General features: G+C 39.1%; 1 protein-coding gene across 1 annotated transcript in view; it reads left to right on the top strand.

The window, feature by feature from the left end:
* Positions 1-15239: 15239 nt before the first annotated feature.
* The window catches only part of L3MBTL3 (L3MBTL histone methyl-lysine binding protein 3), a 79150-nt gene continuing 68253 nt past the window's right edge, over positions 15240-26136 (top strand). Inside the window, exon 1 of the mRNA XM_070952654.1 lies at positions 15240-15246. The gene's annotated coding sequence lies outside the window, so the exon portion shown is untranslated. The remainder of the gene's footprint in view (positions 15247-26136) is intronic.

The raw sequence follows: 26136 nt of genomic DNA, 5'->3' as shown, positions 1-26136 counted from the left end.
GTAATAGAAATTGGACTTTTAAGTATTGCTAAACTAAAGTATTGGTTTTCCACTTACCAGCCTTTCTTAATAAAATGACTGTAGCTACCCACATTAATGCAATGTTATTTGTGTGCTTTAAGTACCTCTTCAGCTGTAGCATGCAGAAGTATATCCATAGTCTTCTGAAGAATATAGAGATGTCTATATAATTGAAGCTCAGTATTTCCATCCATTATTTTTTGTTATTATTTCTAGTTTTAAATGGAAAAGGTTTTGTTGGGTAGTAAAAGAAAAATAGGGCAAGTATCATCAATAGTGATGATAAAGCTACGGCTAAGTCAAAGCAATAGGAATAAAATCATTTATCTTTTTATTCCACAAGTGTTTTTGCCACAGGAGAAAAACAACCTTAGTGCATTATTTGTCAAAACAACATCAACAGCAAATCACTGTCCATTGACAATATGAAGCCAAACAGACCAAAACCATCCATATGTAGAAACAAGTTCATGCCAAAATAATAAGATGATATTATTGTTATCTGAAACTGATTAAATGTAATAATTAAAAGTAAAGTGTGTATTTTATTTTGCTTAGACCTAATCCCAATAAAATCATTAGTTTAGTTTGGAGAAGGGTGGGAGAGTTTGCACACATTCTTTTATCCTTTTAAGAAGATATTATCCCACAACCTTTGAGAAGTCCTGCACTAGAGTGTAACTGTAGGGGTTCATAATTTACTCACATTTCTAATATTTCTTGTCTTTTAGACTATCCTAATGTTTTTGTTACAAAATTAAATTGGAAGGAACATTATATTGCTTTGAGAAAGATTGAGAAAAAGGATATAAGAGAGATATACATGCTAATTTGATGATAAATTGTGGCTGTTGTCTTTGAACTAATTAGGATCCAGAGTATAAAAACACTTACATTATCACTAGCTATTGAAGTAAACTCGTGTTCATAATAAATTATTAATACTGAATAAAACAGGCTTGACTATATGCACATTAAAACATGATGTACATACTAATTTCTGAAACTGAGAAAACTACATAATCAGCAGTTCTGCAGAAAAATGTTTGCCAGGACTCTGAACATTCTCATGCTTACTAATTAAAATGTCTGTGAATTATTATTTTTTTTACAAAATGTTTGTGAATATGACAAAGAAGAAGTTTAATGATATTTTGAATGCTGCAAAATGAAAGTAATTGAGGCCGAACAGAATAGCGAAAGCAAAACTTCACATTCATATATTGTAAAAGTCACTTGTGATGATCGACTTGAAGCAAATGATTGGTTTTTCATCCATGTTAGGCTATATAAATTAATTATCCTGAAAGCATAAGTGGACTGTTCTCTCCCTTTCTAGCTGATAGGGACAAAGAAATCTTTGGTAAACAAAAAAAAAAAACCCTTCACTTCTGAAATAAGTGAATGGAAATAACTAGGATCCCAACTGACGGAACAAGCAATGATCAAACCCTTTATGAAAAGACTCTTAGAATACAATTTGGATCTTTAGGCAATTCTGGTACCAAACCTATAGATTTATGTAAACACTATAGCTCAAGAATAACTTGTACTGCAGTAATATATGGATCCAACTTGCGATATTAATTACAATCAATTTTGAAACATGCTCCAAGTTAATCTTTGTACATAAAGTTATAGTAGCTATTTCTTATAATGGAGGATAAGTTCTTGAAACAATGCAGCTTTGGCAAGCACTGTTTCCTCTATTAAGACCCCATACAACTATTGTTGTCTATTTTTGAGTCAATGCTATAGCCTTGAGCTTCAATAGTTCTAATGTGAAAAGACGAGTGATATATTTTATTTATTGGCTACTTACATATAAAATCTTCCGGATGATAAAAGCAGCATAATGCTGAAAAATCCACCACTTTTGGATGAGAATGAGATGTTGTGACGCATTTAGAAAAGAGATTGGTTTTCATCAGTCTGGCACATCTTGCCAGATGTGGCAAGGGAGGGGGGATGGACAAATATTTTTTGTATGTCACTATATTATTTTTATATGTCACTATATTAAAAAGTTACCTGGATAATTTACTTTATTAGTTAAGAGTTCAGTTAATTAATTTGAGTTCAGTCTACAATAGACTATAACACTGTACCAAAAAGTACCAATTCCACCCCACCTAAACAAAGCCATACATATTTTTATAAAAAAACAACAACTGAGAGGCCCAGAATATATGACTTATTCAAAAAGTTTCAGTGACAGTCAACTCTTCACCTAGTTTTCAAAAAAGCTGTCAAACGCCTTGGAAATCAGGAGATTCAGGCAGTTCAAATGAATATAAAGATTTATTGCAAGCTCTCTACAAGAATCTGACCAACTAATGGTCAAAAAAAATGAGCGGGAGATAAGAAAGGCATTCAAGGTGGGCTGGATCTCTTGCAGGCACACAGGCAGTCATGATTTATGATGCTTAAATCTGGCCCATGGGTTGCCCTGGAAACAGCAAAGGACCGACCCACTCTGCTTCTGCCACTGAAAACTGAGCTCGGGAGCCTGTTTTTACTGGCAGAGTGTCACCACAACCGTGATGAGTGACACAACATGAGTGACATTGAGCTGGTCACGCCCACCCTGGCCACACCCACACCCCCAAGTCAAGTACAACCCTTATGTGGCTCTCAATGAAATCAAGTTTGACACCCTGATCTAGACAAAAAGGTTTTGGGAAGTCTTACTCATATCTGGTCTACTACTGAAAAGCTCTCTCTGAAGTTGTTTCTCACTCAGTTCCTTCAGCAAGCACAGCTAGAATAGAAACCCTGACAAAACTCTTACCATTCAGGAAGTTATGATAGGACAGAAGACATGTTTCTTGAAACCTGATTCAAGCTGATCAGATTTCTGAACTAGTGCATCTGAAAAAGTGCAGAAGTAATATTACAATTATCAATTAGAGTTGTAGAATTCCGGATGACTACTAGAGATAGGTAACTCCTTCCTCATCCATGTCTTTCACACGATCTAATGATCAGATGGATTATTGCAGATCAGATCTGATAATCTGCTAAAATAGATAAAATATCTACATCTGGTTAATCTGATAGTCCTGTTCTGGAACAAGTGTAGTTTCCAGACCATGTTTAAAAAGGATCCCATATAAAAGACACTGAGATGGTTCCATTGAATTAACATACAGTTCCATGCTAGTGTGTCCCTATATTTTTTCCCCTTTGGAAATTGTCTTTTTTTCATCTGTTCCTTCCCTTTTATGCAGAATCCACACCATCTTATTGTTACTCTCTTGCAGTTTCATTTCTCTAAATATTTTTCCTTTGTTGTTTCAGTCTTTATTTGTAGCAATCTTTTTGTGATAAGATACAGCTGCAGCTGCAACCTGTGCTGAGATTTTCAAGGCTCATGTCATTGTGATTTCAAATCAAGCACTTCTTATTTTCAAGTTCACAGCCCATGCATTATTTGCTGCTGATCCTAGTAAGGTGAACTAGTGGTAATTTGCCCCTGAAAAGTCTTTTTATTGTCACAATGTCAGTGGCAGTTGTGGTGGTGGCAGCTGCTTTAATTACTGACTTATTTTCCTTTCCCCCTTTTTAATGGCAAAATAGTGTCATAAAAACAGTAAATAACTATCTTAAAGGAAAACAGTGAGAGGAAATGATTAATTTCGCCTCCCTGCTAGGAAGAAAATCTGGATGAGACAATTTGCAGGTGGCAAATGAGAGGCTATTTCTCATTCATTCTCTAATTCTCACCTGATCAAGGGAAGAAATAAAAAAAAAGGACTGAAGCACAAACAAGAAGCTTTCATTTAGCATTTGAAAGGATATTTACTGAATAGAAGGGCATTTACTGAGAAGACATTAAGAATCTTAGGTGGTTAGAGGGAAGCAAAGCTGGATAAAATTGAAGAGATTAAGAGCTGTATAAGCCATCCATTTAGATTCTACTTGGACCTAAGTGGGAAAAATTGCACAGACTGCTAGTAAAACTGAAGGTAGAAAGCCACAGTGCAAAATGCTTGAACAATATCTGAAGTTGTGATGTTACACAGTTAACCAAATGAGTACTTGCTACAGGTCTTCCCATTTTTTCCCAGCACAATGGCAGTGTTTCTAAGAGTATTTATCATACAGTGCAATTTCAAATCTGAATTTCCCCCCAACTCTGACTGCGTGAACTTTGAATGGAAACCTCTTGAAATAAATGTGAAACGCCCACTTGCAAGTCTAAGGAGCTTGGTTCTTAAAGCAGCAAAATTTATAGAGAAAAACCAAGCTTTCCTAAAAATACATTTTCAAGGCTGTTTCAAAGTATTTCTGACTGAGACAAAAAACAAAATGTTGCTTTCTCTCTCATTTCACAAAAGCAACTGCTGTGGTAGCTGAATCTTAGTTCAATCCTAAGGATAGGAAGATATTCTTTAATGTATCATATTTGAAGGTAGCAGATACAGTTGAGTTGCAGGAGTTGAGTATGAATTTGCCTGTCACATCTTGTTCAGACATCAGCTATCTGCTTCTAATGCGGTGTTTCTCAAAGTTGGCTACTTTAAGATACGTGGACCAGGGGTGAAATCCAGCAGGTTCTGACAGGTTCTGAAGAACCAGTAGTGGAAATTCTGAGCAGTTCAGAGAACCGGCAAATACCACTTCTGGCTGGCCCCAAAGTGAGGAGGAAATGGGGATTTTGCAGTATCTTTCTCCTGGAGTAGGGTGGGAATGGAGATTTTGCAGTATCCTTCCCCTGCCATGACCACCAAGCCACACCCACCAAGCCATGCCCACAGAGCCGGTAGTAAAAAAAATTGGATTTCACCCTGATGTGGACAATGCTAGCTGGGGAATTCTGGGAGTTGAAATCTTCATATCTTGACTTAAAAGTTGCCAGGGCTGAGAAACACTGCTCTAATGAATGAAATGCTTTGATAGCCAAATAATTATAAAAATAAAAGCCAGTCATTCAGAATATTATGATTCCCCATCTTAAAGTATATACTCTGGAGGTCTGATGTGTAATTTTACTGATTGGTAAAATCAGTAAAATCAAATGGTTTGATGGTGGCCTCATACCTGGCCCACAATTGTATAGAGAAGCTATGTATGTACAGTGTGAACGTTCTTTTTTACAATATTGTCTTTTTAGAAGATATTGAGCCCAGACAGTTTTCTGCCTCTTGGTTTATTTTTTATTTTTTGTCACAGACTGAATCTGAAAATACTTTCCATTTCCTTCAGTTTCCAGTCTAGCAGCAAATATTCGGTCACTTTAAATACGCATTTTAAATAAAATATCTACATTGGAAATAGTAAACATATATATTAGACCTTGGTGCTCTCTGAGCTTGTTTGCTTGCAGATGATTCATTACCAACTAGGTAACATCATCAGTGCTGGTAAGAGTGGGATTTGTTATCTGTTTATGTACATATATGCTAGGCAGGGAAACTAAAAGTGACATGAGGAATTGTACAAAGTAGTTTCTTAATAGACAGAATCTTGCCAGACTAAATCGCATTCTGCATAAATATCTGATAAGTGATGTGAAGAATTAGGGAGGATCCTTTCTATGTCTCTTCCTGCATAGCAATGATTCAAGGCTGATGTGTCTCTTTGATCCTCCCTCCCATAACTAAGCACCAGATTCCACCACACTATATACTTATAGAATATAGAAATGTATAGCTATATACTTATACACATGTATATTCACAGTAGTTTTCCCAGTCAGTGTTGGTGGGGATGTGGTTTTCTCCTTGGTGATTTCTTAATCAGGGTATTATTTTTTGCTTGATTGTTTGTCTGGAATTAATCTATGTTTATCTAGGTGTTGATTGCTGAAGACATACCCTCTACAATTCCAACCAGCTCCTCAGAGATTAAAATCAAGGAAAAGCTTCCTTAGATCGCAGGAAGAATTTGATAAATTTAAAAGTGGGGTGGACTTATGGAAAGCTACAAAAGATCAATACTGGATGAATCCTGCAGAGGAGCTGGCACCTGGCCATGAAGAAAACTGGGAAGTTTGGCAATCACTAAATAGACTGTGGATAGATACAGCAAGATCAAGAGATATCTTGAATAAATGGGGTTACTTGGTGACTTCTGCCTACTGTGAATGTGCAGGCCTGCAGACAGACTACTACACACATGTACACCTGACCCCTTGAGGACCTTATGAACACACAACAGAATGCAATCAAAGTTGCACGCTTCTGGGCAAGCACTACTTTAGGCTTTTATATATTTTAAATTTTATGTTTGTATGTTTGTATGTTTGTATTTATACTTAACACATAAAATTTAATAATGTGCTTCTAACACAAATAAATAATACATAAATAAATTGCTGAGGTTGATGTGTTTTTGTGTTTTTTGTATGCAACAGGAATAAGGAAATATATATATGTATATGTATATGTATATATATGTATATGTATATATGTATATATATATACATACATATATATATGTATGTATTTCTCTTTAGCCAGAAGAAAAAAAAGCCCAGAAACTAGTGAATTGTGATTTCACTGAACTAGGGCTGCATAATATCTTAGTTTACGTAGGTAGAACCTGGCTAAAGAGAAATACACATAAAACCTACGAAAAATAAAGGAAAAACAAATATATATATATATATATGTTAGTTTTCTTTTAGATATTATATATGATGTTTTTCTATTTTATGATTTCTTGATTTTTTTAAAATGATAAGTATAATGTTTGGAGTCAGGCAACCTCTAAATTGTATATAACAAAGAAACACCATAAGGTATTTGTTCCTTTCTTCAAAGGACTGCTCTATTTAGTTATTTGACATCTTTAATTGAGGTGAGGATGTGGAGAGATAGTATCATGAATTCATTCCAATCTAGCCAAAGGTCTCAGACAAGTAACCAGAGAGAGCTACAGTATTTCCATGTGGTCAGCTAAATTGTCTATATTTCTGGGGGAGGGAGGTGCTAACTTCTCTGCCAGCCAGGAGGAGAGAAAATGACCTAGATAGGACCTACAAAAATGGAGCCTCTCTAGGCATCTCATTTCCATGGCTATTTTTATTGTGAGCGTCTGTAGCTAGGGGACGAGGGTGGGGGAGAGGCAGAACTGGTAGAAATGGACAAACAGCTGTAAAGTTGTTGATCCCCATACCTGTTTTTTCCTAGTAGAAGAATGTGAGAAAGGATCCAGTCTCTGAGCCTTCTCTATGGCAGTTGGGAGGACCTTAAAGAGGATATTGTCTCAAAGCATTTACCAATAGGCCAATTTGATTCACTCTTTTCTTATCCTTTACTCTGAAAGATACTTTTGGATTTAGAATAGAATAGAATAGAATAGAATAGAATAGAATAGAATAGAATAGAATAGAAGAATTGGAAGGGACCTTGGAGGTCTTCTAGTCCAACCCCCGGTTTAGGCAGAAAATCCTATACCATTTTAGACAAATGGTTATCCAATCTCTTTAGATCTTAAATAGGGCTGAACACAATCGGGACATCTTTAATAGTGCCAGTGCATGGAAGTGAGATAAAAAAAAGTTGGGAAAAATGAAATATCTTCATCACTTGTGTCATGTCAACTTCTATAAAGGCATAAAAACATTTCCTATTACATATTTCTATCCATTTCTATTCAGTTTCTAGTTTCAGTTTTTTGTCGGCATTCATGATTCCCACTCTGTCAAATATTAGTTACTTTTACTGAAAGAATGTGCTTCATTGGCATAACCACATTTTTCACCTTTATTAGAACTGTGCCGCTTTGAAACTCTTTAAATAAAGTATGGACTTTATTTCAGCAGTTCATGTAGGTTGGTGAGATTAGAGAAAGGGGCTCTTAAATTTAACCACAACCACGTTTGCTGAGTAGTAGAAAAAAATCACTCACTATTAACCCTATTATGTTTTTGTGATTACCTAGTTATGAAGTGCCAGTGTTTGCAACTGGTTGTGGATTGCAGGAAGAGCATTTGCTTATTGGTTTTCAAATTTTGTAGTAAGAGAGCAGGGAATTCCTCATAAGCAACCGAGCAGTTTCCTGATGAAAAGAAATGATAATCATGCTTTTTCGAAAGGCTTGTCTACCATTCTTGATCTTTTCCATTACATGTATTTCAAATCTCCCTGCTATTCATTGTGAGGATTTCTCTTCATTCTGTTACCTTGACGAAGATGCATTCATAAAACTGCATTTTCTGAAATAGAAACTGGATTCACATTCTATGCTAAACGTAAGTATCTCTTACAAACCATGGGGATGTCCTGCACATCATCATGCTATTGCAGGTGTGTCAAAGTCACGGCTGTGGGCCAGATCCAGCCCTTGGAGTGCTTAGATCTTGCCTGAGGGGCTGCCCTGGAAACAGCGGACTGGCCCGCAGTGCCTCTGCCAGCAAAAACGGAGTTCCTGAGGGATGCGCTCGGCCCTCCCAGACTCTGTTTTTGCTGGCAGAGTGCTAGTAAAACAAACTACTAGCAAAAGTGGCATTTGATCCCGAGTGATGTGAGCTGGCGATGCCCACCCTGGCGAAGGCCACTTCAGCCCCCCAAGGTCAAACACAATCCTTATGCGGCCCTCAATGAAATCAAGTTTGACATCCCTGTGCTATTGTATAATTAATGTGAGTTTAGTAATTGGCATCATTTTCTTGAGATTTTAACATGCATGATGTTACTTGCACTGCCCCCTCACCCATATGGTAAGTTATAATATGATTTTGTTGGTTTTGACTTAGTATGTTGTAGAATCCCAGCCTTTGTGATTAGAAAACTATGCCTTATAACTTCAGCTGTGCTCACATGATATTTTTAAGTCAAGATTTATTTGATCGTTGGTTTATTAAAAAAACAACAACCCATAGTTAGCTGCGTTCATACAACATACTAAGTCAAACCAAGCACTATCTCATTATTGCTTGCTTTTGTGTGTAAACCCAATCAATTACGACTTGCTCACTAAACTGATTAAACAAACCTGTCAGTATAAAACAGTATTATATGTCTCATTTATGTGAAGGCGACATTGGAGAGACATCTTTGGATTCTTCTGGTTTATTGCTTTCTGTTTAGTTTTTATTGGCTTTTATAATTTTAACTGCTTTGACGTTTTAGGCTGTAAATTGATGGAAGTCATTTTTGTTAAATCTGGTAGTATAGAAACAAAATACTCTGAAGGTCATTTTATCCAGTTTATTTCAGATTCTGTATCTTGACAAAAAGAAACATTCCATATAATAATGTGTTATAACTAACTTTAAGGCCTGGTATGTATATTCATGCCATACCATAATGCAATGTAGTTGTCCTGTCTTGCAGAGGGAAGCTTGCCATTACATAACAGCTATTGAAACGTTATTTATGATTTAGAATTTTGTCTGAAGGCATTGATTTATTTAAAATATTATTTCATGTTAACTGTACATCCTGCCTAAAGGTGCTTATAGCAGTGTCCATAGAGAAAATAAAAAAACCTCAAAATGGCAGCCACAACCATGTGAATGAAACTCTGTATGTTTTACATGCATAACAATCGTGGCATGGTTGTGGCTGCCATTTTGAGATTTTTTTTTAAACCCCCTTTTGAAAAACAAGCCATCTTAATGGCTTACAAAAAATAATTGTAATGTGTTCAATAAACCAGGGTTAAAGGAGTAGTATAAGGTATAAGGTATGAGCCCAGTCCACCTGCAGCATTCAGCATATAAAAGCTCTTTTCCTAGCCTAAAAACACAAAGACCTCTGACAAGCATTAGCATTCTGCAGTAAAGTCAGGCTGCTGAGCGGCCAACATCACTGACACTGCCAGCCTTGCTCTTCTTCTTTTCCCTTGCAAATTCTTCACATTTTATCAAATTTTTCTATAGTGGAGAGATAAAATAAACGATGAATGTATATTTCTAAAAATGAATGCATGTTCCCATGCTGCTTTAAAACATTTATAAAGAGATAGACAATACATGGCTAAGATTCAATATTGTCAGCATTTTGGGACTTTCGTTTATATCCAAGTACATGTGTGAGATAAATGGTGAAGTTGGATTGGCAATCCTGTAACAAAATATTCCCCAGTGTTGTTAAAAGCTACTTTTTTATTTATCTTGCTCAAATAACATACATTTTGACCAGCATATTTACTTTAGTTCATAGCCTCAGAGTTGTGTTTTGAGTCTGTACTGGCAGAGAAGGCCTGAAGCAAATAATCTATCTAGCCTTGTTACAGAACTAACTTTATGAAGAAACAACAAAAACAACAAGACGCTCTGACTTCATGTGATCAGCACTTAATTCATCAGACTGCCGTGTGACCAGAGTTTGAGATGCCATGGAGTGCATACATGCTTTTCAAGATTTAAATTTAAAAAGATAGAACGTATTTCATCTTGGCCTTTTGGCTGGGCCTATAACCATATCTTGGCAAGAACAATTGTTGTGCTTTATTACATGTTACACAAGAACTAACTGATTTTAAAAACAAGAATTATGATATCCTTTTTATAGAAGTATTATTCTGTGTTTTGTGCATGCATGGTATCAGGTTGCTCCAACAAAATAGTCATCCCATATGGTAGCCAAAAGATTACAAATATATAGGTTGAATTCGGTGGCTTTAAAGGCAGAGGGCTAAATCTTTGTTATGAGGGTCAAAAGTAGAAAGGTGAGAATGATGACTGTGTGTGCAGTGAGATTCAGAAAAATATTCCCATTGTTGTAATCAAAATTTCATTATTCTAATATCCCTCTCATGATTAATTGCTTATTTATGACTTTTTGTTTCCATTACAGTTTTATACAAAAATGCAATTTTTCCTAGGTGTTCTGTTTAACATGTTTGTTGTTAGTATTCAGCTAAGTTCCTCAACAGTAATTTTGAATCCCATGTTTGTGAACATAAAAATCCCATGTATAACATACAAAATTCTTGCTTAGGCCTATTTTTTTCCTTCCAAGAAGACCTGGGAAGGAATGGGATATATGTCCAGAATTAGTAGACCATGAATGACCAAGTTTCTTCATAGTCCAAATGGCTGGATTTACATGAGGTTTTAAAGCACTTTCTAACACAGGGGTCCCCAAATCCAGGCCACAGCCCACTACCGGGCCTTGACCTGTTCGGAAACAGGCCGCAGAAGCCAGGGGTGGGTTCTACTTTCCTTTACTACCGGTTCACAATGGGATCATGCGCATGCATCTTTTGCGTGTGCGCATGTTCAGATCGCTTCTGATGACGTCGGGGTCAGTGGGCGGAGCCTCCCGCCGGTTTTACTATTGGTTCTATAGAATCGGTCCGAATCGGGGGCAACCCACCACTGGTGGAAGTGGTGGGCAAGTGCAAAGTGGATGCATGTGCCCACCGCTTGAGCAAATGGAGCTGTACGTGTGCGCGCACTTGCCCGCCACTCACACAGAACCATCCTCTCTCCCTCCCCTCAAGCCAGTCCATCATATCTTGTGTGAACCCAGTTAAAGGAGTCTGGGGAATGAATTTGAAGCAATGTATGTTTTAGGGATTTTTACATATAGTACTAAGTACAGGTAATCTTCGATTTACAACTATTAGTTTAGTGACTGAAGTTACAATGGCTCTGAAAAAAAGTGACTTATGACTGTTTTTCACACTTACAACCATTGCAGCATCCCCATGGTCATGTGATTTGCAGTGTTCTGGGGTCACGTGATCACCTTTTGCGACCTTCTAATAAGCAAAGTCAATGAGGAAGTCAGATTCACTCAACAACAGTATTACTAACTTAACTGCAGTGATTCACTTAACTGTGGCAAGAAAGCTCATAAAATGGGGCAAAATTGACTTAACAACTGTCTTGTTTAGCAATGGAAATTTTGGGCTCAATTATGATCATGAGTCAAGACTACCTATATGCCTTTTTGCAAAGGTTATTAATATGTGGCATCATGCACTAAAATGAATAGATTTTTAAATTTTTTACAATAATTTAAATATGAGTTTATTTGTGTGGACACATTCACATAATTTGGCAATGTGTTAAATATATTTCTTAATGACAAACATTTAAACGTACAGTTTATTATATAGAGATAGTTTTTCATACTTTCAACATTCTGGCATTTCTGTTTATGCTTTTTAAATCAGATACAGTAGTGACAGTCTGCACTGATATAATCTTTGATGAGAAGATTAATAATAACTCTGATTCTACTGTGTCTAGAAATAAATCATGCTATTAAAACTCCACCCATTATTTCTAGGAAACAGTGTTTTGATCCTTTTTTCTTTGATGCTACGGAGTAATTCAGATTTCAGATCTAATAAATAACTTATTACATGGAAAATTTAGATGGAAGGTAGGATTTATACTTTGGATCAAATAGTAGGTGAAAATGTTTTTTTTTATCCTTTTCCACTATAAAGGACAAATATTATTTGCCTGGTATGGCACAGTATAGTAATTGTACATCTACTACAACTAATTCTTGATTTATAACAATTCATTTAGTGACCATTTGAAGTTACAATGGCATTGAAAAAAGTGATTTATGACTATTTTTCACACTTATGACCATTGCAGCATCCCCATGGTCACGTGATTTACATTCAGACACTTGACAACTAGTTCATATTTATGACGGTTGCAGTGTCCTGGGGTCACGAGATCCCCTTTTGTGACCTTCTGACAAGCAAAATCAATGGGGAAGCCAGAATCACTTAACAACCATGTTACTAATTTAACAACCGCAGTGATTCACTTACCAACTGGCAAGAAAAGTCATAAAATGGGGCAAAACGTACTTAACAAATTTCTCACTTAGCAACATAAATTCTGGGCTCCTTTGTGATGGTAAGTTGAGGACTATCTGATAATGCTATCCCAGTTTGGATATGTCATTTTCAACCTCAGAAACATCTAATCTACCTCAATTGATGATGAAATCCAATGGCACAACATTTCGTACAAATTACTCTTTATAAAATTCTGTTGGCATCCAATCATTTTCGTATGAAAAGTTTAATGGCAAAATGGAATAAAGAGTTAAAGATTCTGTTTTGTCTAGACTCTAGACAATGAGAACAGTTAATTTTAATAGCAAGAATTGAAGAAGATCTTAGAACGTGTCTTACTTAACAAAAATAGTGTTTTGAATTTATTGGGCACTGCCTATGTAGAAAAGACACATGAAAAGTGTTCTTTGAAGATGCAGTGAAATTGATGTTTCTTTTAAACATCTTGGTAGTGTATTATTAGAGTTCCATTTTGGGAGGAAGTTATTACATATATAACCTTTGAAACAAGGTTTAGCATTTTCACATGTTTAGATCTTACTGCATGAAAACTGACATCTGAACAAAAAAAAAAGTGGATTCTCCATGCTGAATTCATAGATAAAACAATTATTTTTCAGCCCAAGAAAGACATGAACCCAAGTACACAATGGATTGTAGAGTCAATGTCATTCATACATGTTTGAGTTGCCGTTTGGGGGAAAATAGGGACTATTATGTTCATTTGCGGCCTTGAGTTAATTATAAAGTAATAAAGACAGGATAAAAGAAAATCTAAGAAAGAAATAAAGAGTGTAATTAAATATGGCTAGGACTTTTTATGTAGTTCAGGAATACGTGCTCCATTTTTTTTTAATTTGTCTGGTTTTTGTTTTTCTTGCTTTTTTCTTTCTAACTTTATGGGACTGTTTGCTTTTCTTCCTCTTTTTTGGGGGGGAGGGGAGGGGGTGGAAGGTATCCAATCAATACAAGCAAAATAAATAAATAAATAATGCAATCCACCGCTCCAAACTGCGGGAGAGGGAGTTCAAGGCTGCCTTGCCCCTCCGACGTTTTCCCCTCTTGTTTGCTCTTCCACGGGTTTCCATTCTATCGCTATTGCTCCCGACGCACCTTTGAAGATGGTGATCTTGGCGGATCGGAGCGGCGACGCGGTGAGGGGGAAGGGGAAAAAAAGAAGAAAAAAAAAAAAACCACCCAAGATTACGGCTATCGCCCGCCTGCCTGCCTGCCTTTCCCAGAGTCTGAGACATAAAAGCGAAGGGAAGAAAAGCCACTCCGGCGGCGGCGGCAGCAGCAGCAACAGCGGCGGCGGCGGCGGCGGCAGCAGCAGCAGTTTCCCCTTTCCCCAGCCCTGACTCTACGGGCGCATGCTCACTTGCGCCCGCAGCCCTGGACCATATTTGTCAGGACTACTCGAGAGACGGAGAAAAAAAATAAAGAGAGAGAGAGAGGATTTGGGGGGGTAAGGAAGCGGCTGCTTCGGATCCGATTGCTAACCCATTAACTGCAATTGCACAATGCTTAGGATGGCTTTAAAAAATTGCTTCCGTTCCTTCGCTGGGGATGAAAGTTGAGAGAGAGAGGGAGAAGGAGATAAAGGAAGGCAAGCGCACCTCCTCTACCTCCCTCATGAAACGGGCAAAAGGGGGGCGGGCGGGTTGGTTTTTTTTTTTTTTAATTCTTATTCTTATTTAAGGAATTGGGAGGGAAGGCTCCCCTCCCTTCCACACACCAAGCGAAGGAAATGGAAGTAATCTGGGGAAAGTGGCCAGATGACTCTGAAGTGGCCGAGGAGTGGGTGGGTGGGTCGCGGGGAAGGGGGGGGGATCTTTCCTAAAATCCTAAGTGCGTGAGAGTGAAAGAGGAACAAAAGAGCGAGCGAAGGAAGAGGGTGCCTTCGCCTTCTGCGCCCCCCCCCTCCTCCTTCCCCGCCCGGGCTCTGCTTTTTCCCCCGCCCGAATTCTTGACGGGCATCGGGAGCGGAAGGGGGCAGAAGTGGCCGGGAAATAAGGAATCGGGCAATCCACAGTCGCCCACATATTGATGTGGGAGGGTTGTAGGGGTGGGTGAGCGATTTGCGGCGTCCTGCCCTACCGCTGGTGAGCCGCTGCCAGGGAATTCTTGACACTTCCCCAGGAATGCCGGTGAGGGGGGGGGAGGGAAAAAAAAGGGGGTGCCGCCACAAAGATTTGGGGTGTCGGGCGAGAGGGGACGGACGGGGATCCTGCATCCCAGCGCTCACTCTGTTTTGTTTCAGGGGATCCCTCGGGAGAGAGAGAGAGAGAGGATAATGGCTTGGGAAGGAAGCACCCAGGTTCGGCTTGCCCGTGGGATATACCGGTTGAATGTGTAGCATGTGTTGTGTCTCCTTTTGCAGAAGGGAGGGAAGGGGGAGGGAGGGAGGAGAAAAAAAAAAAGGCCTGTTCCGATCAGCGCGTAGCAGCCGCCGCCGCCGCCGCCAGCTTCGGAAGGGAGGATTTGTCCGCGAATTAGGGGGTAATTTCGCTTCCTTGTCTCCCTTGTGCAGCTTATGGACTTTGTGGCGTTGGGAGTGCGCGCGTGGCGGTGCACCCGTGTGCGCGTGTCTCGGGCTATAGAAATATAATACCGAGCTCCCCAATTCCGCCATTTTGGGCAAACTTTGCACACGCACGCACACACCACACGCGCAGAGAGAGAGAGAGAGAGACGCGCCTAGCAGTTTGTAGTGAGAGGGAGGCGCGCGCGGGGGCGCGCGCGCGGAGCGGGCGTGTGTGTGTGTGTGGGGGGGGGAGAGAGGGAGAGAAAGCCTCTTGATTCCTGTGCATGTCTTTCGCTAAGTGTAAACATGTGTATATGTGTGTGTGGGGTGGGAAGCGGGGCTCTTCCCGAGGGAGAAGAGTGCAATTCGAAGGTTGTCAGCAAACACACACACACAAACCCGGCCGGTGAAAGATACGGCGGATCGCTGCGTAATTTTCGAGGCAGTGAGAAGATGCCTCGTGTGAATTCCGCTTTGCCACTCGCACCTGGGTGCCCCTCGCGCTCTCCAACTTTGCTTGCCCGCCTCGCCTTTAAAAGCGTCTGCGCTTCCTGGGAAGCCTATGAATGAAACGGGAGCTGGAGACTCGCGTTGCACACTTGTTCGCCGCTCGTTGCGGGGGTGAGTGGGTGGGTGGCTGGCTTTCCTTCTGAAGCTCACTGCGAGGGTTTGAGAGAACCCGGGCCCGATGTGGGGCGCGCAAGGATAGAGAAAATAACAGAAATGCGTGCGTCTTTATGCGTGGGCGCTCCTGCGGCCCCTTCTGTTTTCTTCCTAGTCGCTTATATGGCAAGAGGAGGGAGGAGGGTGACGGGAAAAGTTTGAAAGGAGTCAGCGGTCCCCAGAGGGAAGACCCCTCTGTCCGCCCTCTTTTCCCGGCCTCAGGTTTGAGGCCGGGCTAAGGAGACCGGGGAGTGCGAGCCGTCTCCTCTCTCCCGGAGGGGGAATTTGGAGTCCGCCCAGGAGAAGCCTGTATCAAGTGAAGGGGGGGGGGGGGAAGAGAAAAAAGCCTTGACCCCCTTTTTTCTCCTTGGAGTCGAAGAGGGACCTGGGTCTCCCCCCCCACTCCCCAGGATGTGGGGAACGTGGAAGGGTGTTTCTAAAATGAGGAGGGGACAAAAGGCTTCTTGAGCTTGCTCTCGGCAGCCTCCCCTTCCCGGTTTCCGTCGCAGCCGCCGTAAGAAAAACGGGACTCGATTAACAAACAAGAGCCTTTCATTATGCAACTTCCTCAGTCCAGCGCCCGGTTTCTCTCCTCTCACTCCTGCCCCGCGTACACCTTGTTCTCCCCCCCACTTTTCGCCCGCCGTGCAACAATCGAGCCTCCCTTTCGGGCATTTCCCTGAAGATGGGAAGGAGGCCGATCGTAAAAAGTTATTTCGGGCGTCCCAGGGCGAGCTGATCCGAGCTACTTTTCATTTCTAAGGAGAGGGAGGGAAGGAAAACAGATCCCGCTGCAGCCTGAAGGTAGGCTTGCGCGGGTGTGGTGGGGGTGGAGGAAGACACTTGGGGAAGATGCAGGCAAAAGACGACACTTTTTCGACTTTCCCCCTCCCCCCGCCGCTCTTCATTTTAGAAAAAGTCGGGGTGGGGGGGAGGATCTGACGGGCTGATCGCAATATTTCTTCAGGAAAGTTTCAAGTGCAGCAAAAATGTAGTTCAAAACTGGCCAAGGAGGGACCCCTACTGGTCAGACGTAGGCATTCACCTTGGGGAGCAAAGTTCAAATTTAATCCTCAAGTTTTTACAGACTGTTTTTTGCTGGGTATGAACCGGCAGAGAACTAGGCAAACAGTTTGAAAAGCATGTCTTTATCTTCTCTTGTTTCCACAGTTTCTGTTTTGTATTTCAAGTATTAAAAGTAAGGAAGAGTGATTGCTATTTAAGAACTTGCAACTGCTAAAGGCTTAACAGGTAAATTTATCTTGCAGTTAGATACAATTGTAGCTACGAGCTTCTATTTTCTATTTAGGTTCCTTGTTAGTACTGGTCAATTTCATCCTTGTTTCTAATGCTAACAGTGATAGAAGACACCCCTAAAACAGTTTTGTTTTGTTCATTAATATAAATTTAGGCAAAATTATGAGATGCTCATTGCAAATGCACAAAGTTATTTATCAATTGAAACTTAGATTTCCTTATAAAAGTTGGAAGTAAGGTAAAAGTTATGTCTTCTGTATAGTTTGAAAGTGCATTGGTAGAAATGCTGAAACTAAAAGCTGGTTTGGCAAAAAGCTTAGGCAATGAAATTCTGTAAGGTAGAAAATTAAAAAATTGATGGAATATTTGTGACAAATCTAATCGTGTGGATTGTAACTCTTTAAAAGGCCTATTCTATGGATATAATGCGAAGAAGCTGTTCTCAGGCCATTTCCCTAGTAACTTAGTACCTTCAAGCACCATTCCAGCTATCTTTGACATAATATAAAGCCTGTTTATACTGAGGATACTGACTTTACTCAACTGGTTGATTAAAGCTAGCTGTTTAGATGGTGTTGAAATGAAGAAATTTTGTGAGATTGTTGTAAAATGCCAGAATCATAAAAAACATTTAGTCTCTGTTCTTCCTGTAATATTATTTACCATCCTTCCAGTTGTTCATTTTACTAAACAGAGTTTGTTTCATTCTATTTGGGCATTTCCAGTAATTGTACATGTGAAAAATCTGATGGGATAGTGGAAAATGGGGCCACTGAATGAATATTCCCAGGAGATGGCACTACAGACTTGCTGCTTGCCCCTTGGCCATTATGGGATTCTGGCCTTTATGCTTTTAGCATCTTTTTAAAGCTGATTTAGGAGGTCACTTGGTTCATGTCACTATAGCTGATTATGCCTAGGTCTAGTCTTCTTTCAACCAATGCTCTATTGACCACTGAAATCTTGAAAATGCTAAATGGACTATTGAAGATGAGTTCAGGTGAGACTATTATTTCCATTGATAGACCAAAAAGAGATTGAAGGAACATTTTGCTTTAGTTGGAAGGGTTCTACGTAGTTCATGCTTTGGGAAGGAAGGAATTATTGTTGTGTCTACCAATGCCATGGTTGGTGCAGAAGTTGAAGAAGAAAATTAAGGCTGACAAGGGTTGATTTTAGCAATATAGGGGTCCATGGCACAATACTGTAATCTTTTGTGAGGCTGCAGTTGATGAGTTACATAAAGTGCAGTTACTATCAATATATAATTCCTATTGCAACCAATTATATGAACATAACTAGTTTAAATTTTGCTTCACATTCTATTGTATATTTCACTGTGCAGAAATCTAGTTAGTGGGGACATAAAAGAAGGCCTTTTCAATGGCTACAATTAGTTTGTGGAGTTATGTCTGTAAAGAGTACAGATTGCCTCATTTTTGTTTGGTTTTGTGTGTATGCTTAAGGATTTCCTCTTTTCAGTGATTCAGTGATTTCAGATATGATTAGTTCTACTCTTTGATAATGATTATTTTTTTTGCTGTTGTTTTTTGGGAGGATATTTTAAACACCTTTAAACTGAATATTGTCTTGGGAGCTTTTTGGTGAAAAAGGGCAAGTCTTAAATAATCTAATAAATTAATATAAAATGTTTGAAACATTTCAAATTTGGTTATTAGAAGGCCTTTTTTAACAAATTTCTCCAGATGCATTTATTTATTTAAATTTATATGCTACTCTAAGCCAAACAATGCTATAAGCAGCTAATGATCCAGAGTTAGTAATCTCATTTTTCACCTATTCATTCTTAATTGGGAGAGATAGCCTTTCAATTGTAAGGATGGTATATTCTCATGAGGATGATACAATATAGGGAGATTTCCTTCCTCTTATTTCCATGAGATGCATTTTAGCTCATTGTAACTCTTGACAGTGCTGGGAATATTGCTAGTCCCTGACAAGTAGTATGACTTAATTTACTCTCCATTTAGCTCATTACTAAATCAATTAAATAAATTACATTAGGATAGCTTTTTCACATAGTCCGATGTATGTATTAGGAAGTTTCATGGCATAGTTGTTATTTTAAAATTTGTTTCATTGAATCACTCTGATTCAAACAGTACATTTCAACAGTATATTAAGTTGCGATCAGTTTTGGAAACGAGATTACTTGAATACAAGATAGTGTTTAATATGTTTTATTTAAGAGCTTGGCCTTGAGCTGTTCTTGAGTTGAAATGAACAGACTTCTCCTGATGCATGTTGACAAAAACAGTTTTCTGGTTGATAATAAGAATGTATTTCTTTCTACACATTGCTTATTTTACCTTCTCAGAATAGTCTGAATAGTGCTATTGCAAAACATATGTATTGATTAATGTTGAAAGGTTAAGCAATACTATCTCATTTAAAACTTGAGGAACAAGCTAATTGGCTGTAGAACAAATCTGTAAGTGCCTTAGTAATTCGGTAAATTAGATGCTTAAGAACAAAATAACTAATGCTAGAATTATTTTATCAATTTATTTCCAAATAAACTGTCTTTAGAATGAATTTATAAGATTTATGCTGAACACCAGACCAATGTAGCAGAATGGGATAACTAACTGAAGGATTCTATACATAACAGTGTGATTCCATAGCATAATATATGATCTATGAAAAAAAATGTTATTTATTTTATTAGTCATATTTCTATGCCGCCCACCCTCTGAGGACTCTGGGCGGCTTACACCAAAGACAGTATACTAAATAGCATATTGCCTCCTAACAATCTGGGTCCTTGAATGTTCATTGAGGATCTTTTGTTTTTTCTTTTTCCAAATGTGAATTTTTAGTCTTGTGATTGCTGTTACATACTGTCCTAAACTCTTGTCCATAGCTTGAGGGACTATCTAGTTAACTGTATTTTTGCACTAGGATGAATTGGATTGTGTATTAGCTGGCTTGCTGAACTGAAATTGTTATTGCAGCGGAGACCTTCATTCAACTTCAGAATCAAATATATTTCTGCTACAGTATAAGTGCTATGAAAATGTTTTTATGAATCCGTAGTTAATTTCTGATTTGATTATTGTTAGTTATCCATAGTATGCTATAAGCAAATCTATTCATCTCCCCCCCCCCCTTTATCTTAACAATATATATAAACAAAGGAAAGAGAAGAGATTAGCCAATACTCTTGTCTACAACTCAGAGGAGTTCCTTGATTACCTAACACAAGCCTTAGGCATGCAGGATACAGTAAAAAGAAAATTAATGGCATTTATACTGAAGCCAAATATACTGAAGACTCTGAGGGCTGGAAGCATTCCAGACTAAAATGGGGCAGCTTGCACTGTTGACATGCTTTCAGGTGAAAGAGTTATATCTGTGAGTGATAGCTTCTCATTTGACTATCTAGGACCAAAAGTTTTGGATTATGTGTACAGTGTGATTCTGTGCAGACTGCTTTGAAAATAAATACAGGTAGTCCTCCAGTTACAACAATTCATTTAATCACCGTTCAAAGTTACAATGGCGCTGAAACAAGTGACTTATGACCATTTCTCACAGTTACAACCTTTGTAGCATCCCCATGATCATGTGATTAAAATTCAGATGCTTGGCAACTGGTTCATACTTGGAACCGTTGCTGTATCCTGGAGTCACGTGATCTCCTTTTGCGATCTTCTGACAAGCAAAGTCAATGGGGAAGCCCGATTCACTTAACCACCGAGTTATTAACTGATCAACTGCAATTATTCACTTAACAACTGTGGCAGGAAAGGTCATAAAATGAGTCAAAACTCGCTTAACAAATGTCTCAATTAACAACAGAAATTTTGGGCTCAGTTGTGGTCGTAAGTCGAGGATTACATGTACCACTGAATGACATTCATCTTATTGCTAAACAAATAGTTGTAAGCGCTTTCCTAAAATAGATTGCCAAAAATAATGAAACTAATTATGACTATGCGCCATCAACTTCTGCGACGATGTACTGGTAGATCCCTTTTCTCCAGGATGATTGTTCCCAATCTGGTCTTTCTAACCTTCCAACAGCGTACACATTGCTGCTGTAATTGAGTTCTCTTGCTTGCCCTCTTGTTCATGTTCATTCTGCCTTTCCCAGATTTAGAGAGAGACAAGAAAATTAGGTCTCTGCCTAATGTGTCCAAATATGATAATTTGAGCCTGTTCATTTGTGCCTCAAGTCAGAACCCTGGGTTGATTTGTTTAATGATTCATCTGTTTGTTTTGTTGACTTCACCGCAGTTCCAAAACATCAATACTGTTTCTTCAAAGTCCAACTTTCATAGAGTGTCCCACGCAAAACCTCTGCCTGCACAGTTCTAATCTTTATAGGTATAGACCTAGGTCAGCTCCACTGTGTATAATATATCACATCAAAAAAGTAACTCCAAAGCATGGTTAAAAGTACTTTATTATATTGCCAATAGTAACAAAATCTCTGTGCTTTATTTCTGCAATCCCCAATCTCCTGCAATGCTGTGAAAGTTGTTTCCTTCTCTCTTCAGATTGTTATGGACTTGAGCTTTTTGCCTCATTCCATTAGGAACAGATCAGGATTGAACGGTTTGAAGATTGAAGATCAAGTACGGTTGCAGGAACTGGCTTTGTCTAGTTTAATGAGAAGAAGAACTAGGGGAGACATGATAGCAATGTTCCAAATATCTCAGGGGCTGCCACAAAGAAGAGGGAGTCAAGCTATTCTCCAAAGCACCTGAAGGCAGGACAAGAAGCAATGGGTGGAAACTAATCAAGGAGAGAAGCAACTTAGAACTAAGGAGAAATTTCCTGACAGTTAGAACAATTAATCAGTGGAACAACTTGCCTCCAGAAGTTGTGAGCACTCCAACACTGGAAGTTTTTAAGAAGAGATTGGATAATCATTTGTCTGAAGTGGTGTAGGGTTTCCTGCCTAAGCAAGGGCTGGACTAGAAGACCTCCAAAGTACCTTCCAACTCTTATTCTATTTCTTTTTTTCAAGCAATCAAGGTAATAGACATTACCACGTGTTATGGCAATAATTTCCAGATACTACGGTAGATATGCCCTTTGTGAATGATCATCTTCTTTATTTATTTATTTATTTGTTTAAATTTCTATACCGCCCTTCTCCAAATAGGACTCAGGGCGGTGCACAGCCTAAGTAAAAACAAAGCATACAAAATTTAAAAAACAGTATTAAAATAATTAGATATTCTGGCCGTAAATTAAAACAACCCAATTTAAAATCAATTTAAAATTTAGCTCAAGCCAGCCCAGCTAGTTGAAATAAATAAGTTTTCAGGGCCCGACGAAAAATCCGGAGGTCTGTTATTATACGTAACTCTGGGGGAAGGTTATTCCAGAGGGTGGGCGCCGTCACAGAGAAGGCTCTCCCCCTGGGGGTTGCCAGCCGACATTGTCTGGCGGACGGCACCCTGAGGAGGCCCACTCTGTGCGAGCGTACTGGCCGGTGGGAGGCTATTGGTGGCAGTAGGCGGTCTCGTAAGTACCCCGGCCCTAAGCCATGGAGCGCTTTAAAGGTGGTCACCAACACCTTGAAGCGCACCCGGAAGACCACCGGGAGCCAGTGCAGCTCGCGCAGGAGAGGTGTCACATGGGAGCGCCTCGTCGCCCCCATAATCCCCCGCGCGGCCGCGTTCTGGACCAGCTGGAGCCTCCGGGTGCACCCCAGGGGGAGCCCCATGTAGAGAGCGTTGCAGTAGTCCAGGCGGGAAGTGACTAGTGCCTGAGTGACTGTGCGTAGAGAGTCCCGATCTAGAAAGGGGCGCAACTGGCGTATCAGGCGAACCTGATAAAAAGCCCCCCTGGCCACGGCCGTCAAATGGTCTTCTAGAGACAGCCGTGCGTCCAGGAGGATGCCCAAGTTGCGAGCCCTCACCGTGGGGGCGAGTGATTCGCCCCCAATAGCCAGCGATGGCGTTTACTTTCTACATCATCATAGTATCTCTTTTTCAAGGCCATTGAACATCTGAGGCTTATTTCTTGACTGCTGGGTCTTTGATTGTTGACAGTCAGCCTGAAAAAGCAGGAGCTATCTATACTTCATCATCAGTTCTGGCTGCTTATACCTGTTCTCTATTAGTTTGATCTTTTTACTATGTGATTTTAGCCCCATGTTTTCACTTTGCTCCTTGACTTTCAGTACTAGATCCGGCAGTTCCTTTACAGCTGTGAGCATAATACAGTTTAATGTTAAGTCATGCTCTTCTTTTTTGAGTCCAGCCTCCATCAGGTTGAATAAACAGGGGGAGAACTCATAGCCTTGTCTCACTCCTTTTCTGATCTGGAGCCAGGCCGTATTGCCATTTTCCATCTGGAGTCAGGCTTCCTATCCTACATGCAGGGTTTTACACAATGATAATGAGATGTTCTGGGACTCCCATACACACATACACATCTATAGACATTCTAGAGCTTGACATGGTTGACACAAAGGCCTTTCTATAATCAGTGAAGCACATAATTGACTTATTTTTTCTTTTTCTTTTTCTTTTATTGAATTCTGAGTTATCCCAGTCTGAATCAGCAATCATATCTTTTATTTCTTGCCTTTTCTAAAGCCAGCTTGAACATCTGGCACTTCCCTTCCCATTTAGGACTTTAATCTGCATTGAATGATCCTGAGCATTATTTTACTAACATGTGACACTAAGGAATATTGTATGACAGTCTGCACACACTTTTAAATCTATCTTTTATATTGGTGCCTTCAGATGTCTTCAGATATTTTAGCTGTTATATTGTTCTACAGATTTGCTTCCATAATTTGAATAGAATTTTACAGATTCTTCTTTTGTGACTTACCACAAATTTCTACTCTGTCAATTCCTGTAGTCTTATGACAGTAATTATTTAACTGATCAAACTTCATTTTCTAGTACTAGAGGTTATTGTAAATACTGCAGGGATTATCTGCTAAAGTATTTGGGAGGTGGATATTTCTATTGTACAGAATGTCAGTATATTTGTTACACTTTTGCTTTGTCTTGTTTGAATCAGTTGCTATCTGTCCTATCCTATAGCATACAATTTGAAGTTGGAATTCTTTCTGAGATCAGAGATAGTTTGGAAGACACCCCCCCATCTATTTCCATCCTCGATGTTTTTATAGATGCCATTGTAATGCTGCATGTTGTCTCTTCCAATAACTCTGAAATTTCTTTGTCTTTCTTAGCTTGGACTTCTTTCTTCTTCTTAGCAATGTCCACCCTTTATTCCTGAAATCTAGTTTTCTGTTCTGTTCTTTGGCAGTCTCTTTTTCACATCTATCCTTATCAATTTCGTTGATTTCATTCCATAATTTTGGTCCCCTCTCTACCCCTGTAGTGATAAAATGAAGGACAAAGGCCTATGGTTGAAAGGTTGATTGAATTAAAACTCTTATTTATTGCTGATTATCTTGAATTAAGAAGAAAGGAATAATTCTACGAGAAATCTGCAAGACAATCAATACTGGGAGGTTTTTTTTATAATTGCCTATGGACTAAGCAGGCAGTATAAAAACCTGACTTTTGAATCAGCCTGTAAGGGAAGGAAAAATAAAAGAGATGAGATTTTTCTTATCCATCTAAAGTTGAGATCATTCAAGGGAAACTAGTAATTGGGAGTCCAGCTCTGAGCTTTCATCCTTCTGGCAAGCTTTTCTTTATGCCAGGAAACTTTTCTGAACAATCAGAAAAGCTATATCTCTGTAACAGACTGGATTTGAGCCTGGCCAGTTTGACCATGAAGTGGGCAGTTGGATTTGCAATTAAGCCTAAAGAAGGTAATTGGGCCATGGAGGATTAAAGTTAGCTCCTCCTATAAATTACCATTTTAGCCCTGAGAAACACAATGGGATTCTACAGCCTTGTTGCTTGCAGTTTTTTTTTGCTGAATTTCTATAACAATGAGAAAACCAGATTATTTTTGTCCAAATATTTAATTATACAATCAATTATATTATAATATATGTATCTTCCCATAGTGGAACAGGTCACGAAGTTGTCATGTGCCAGTTGTCACTTGAAGCAAAAATGACCAGGCTCAAATTATTCTACTTCAGACACATTACGCTAACATCTAAGACCTAATAAGGCTCTAATGCTTGGAAAATTGGAAAGAAAGAGAAGAGGACAATCAGCAGTAAAATAAATGAACTTGGTTACAATGGTGATGGATACACAGTTTGAAAATCTGAAGAATCGGGTTAGTGGATTGTCATGGAGGAAATCTATGTACAGGTAGCCCTTGATTTATAACCACAGTGGAGCCCTAAATTTTTGTTGCTAAGTGAAACAGTGAAGTGAGGATTGCCCTATTTTACAACCTTTCTTGCCATAGTTATTAAGCGAGTCAATGTAGTTAAGTTAGTATCAGCGTTGTTAAGTGAATCTGGCTCCCCCATTGATTTACCTTGTCAGAAAGTTGCGAAAGGCAATCACATGACCCCGGAACAGTGCAGTCATTGTAACTATGAGTCACAGTAGTCAAGTGTCTGAATTTTGGTCAGGTGACCATGGGGATATTGCGACAGTCATAAGTGTGGAAAAATGGTCATAACTTACTTTTTTCAGTGCGGTTGTAAACTTCGAATGGTCACTAAATGAACTGTTATAAGTTGAAGATTACCTGTATTTAGGTGGTTGCTAACAGTCAATACTGACTGGATAACACATAATTTACTTGTATGGAAGTTGTTTTTAACTCAGTGGTTCTTTTGATGAACAGGTTGCTAGAGCAATTAGTTAATTTTATATCTTTGTTTTCAGTTCAAGCCCAGTCATTTCTTGGAGATAAAATTGTGCCACAGCAACACAATTTTTTTGTATGTGTACATACACATACATACTTGTATGTGGAATTGCACTGGAAAACAGTGTGAAGTTGCGACTAAGTGTAACTATTGCTATGAATCCCCTTATGTGAATAACATTTCGCAAATATGT

This window comes from Pituophis catenifer, unplaced genomic scaffold, assembly GCF_029215685.1.
Source record: "Pituophis catenifer annectens isolate HBS135680 unplaced genomic scaffold, rPitCat1.0.hap2 SCAF_1, whole genome shotgun sequence".
Classification (NCBI taxonomy): domain Eukaryota; kingdom Metazoa; phylum Chordata; class Lepidosauria; order Squamata; family Colubridae; genus Pituophis; species Pituophis catenifer.
Note: the sequence above shows the minus strand (reverse complement) of the source record. Positions and strands in the feature narration are given on the sequence as shown.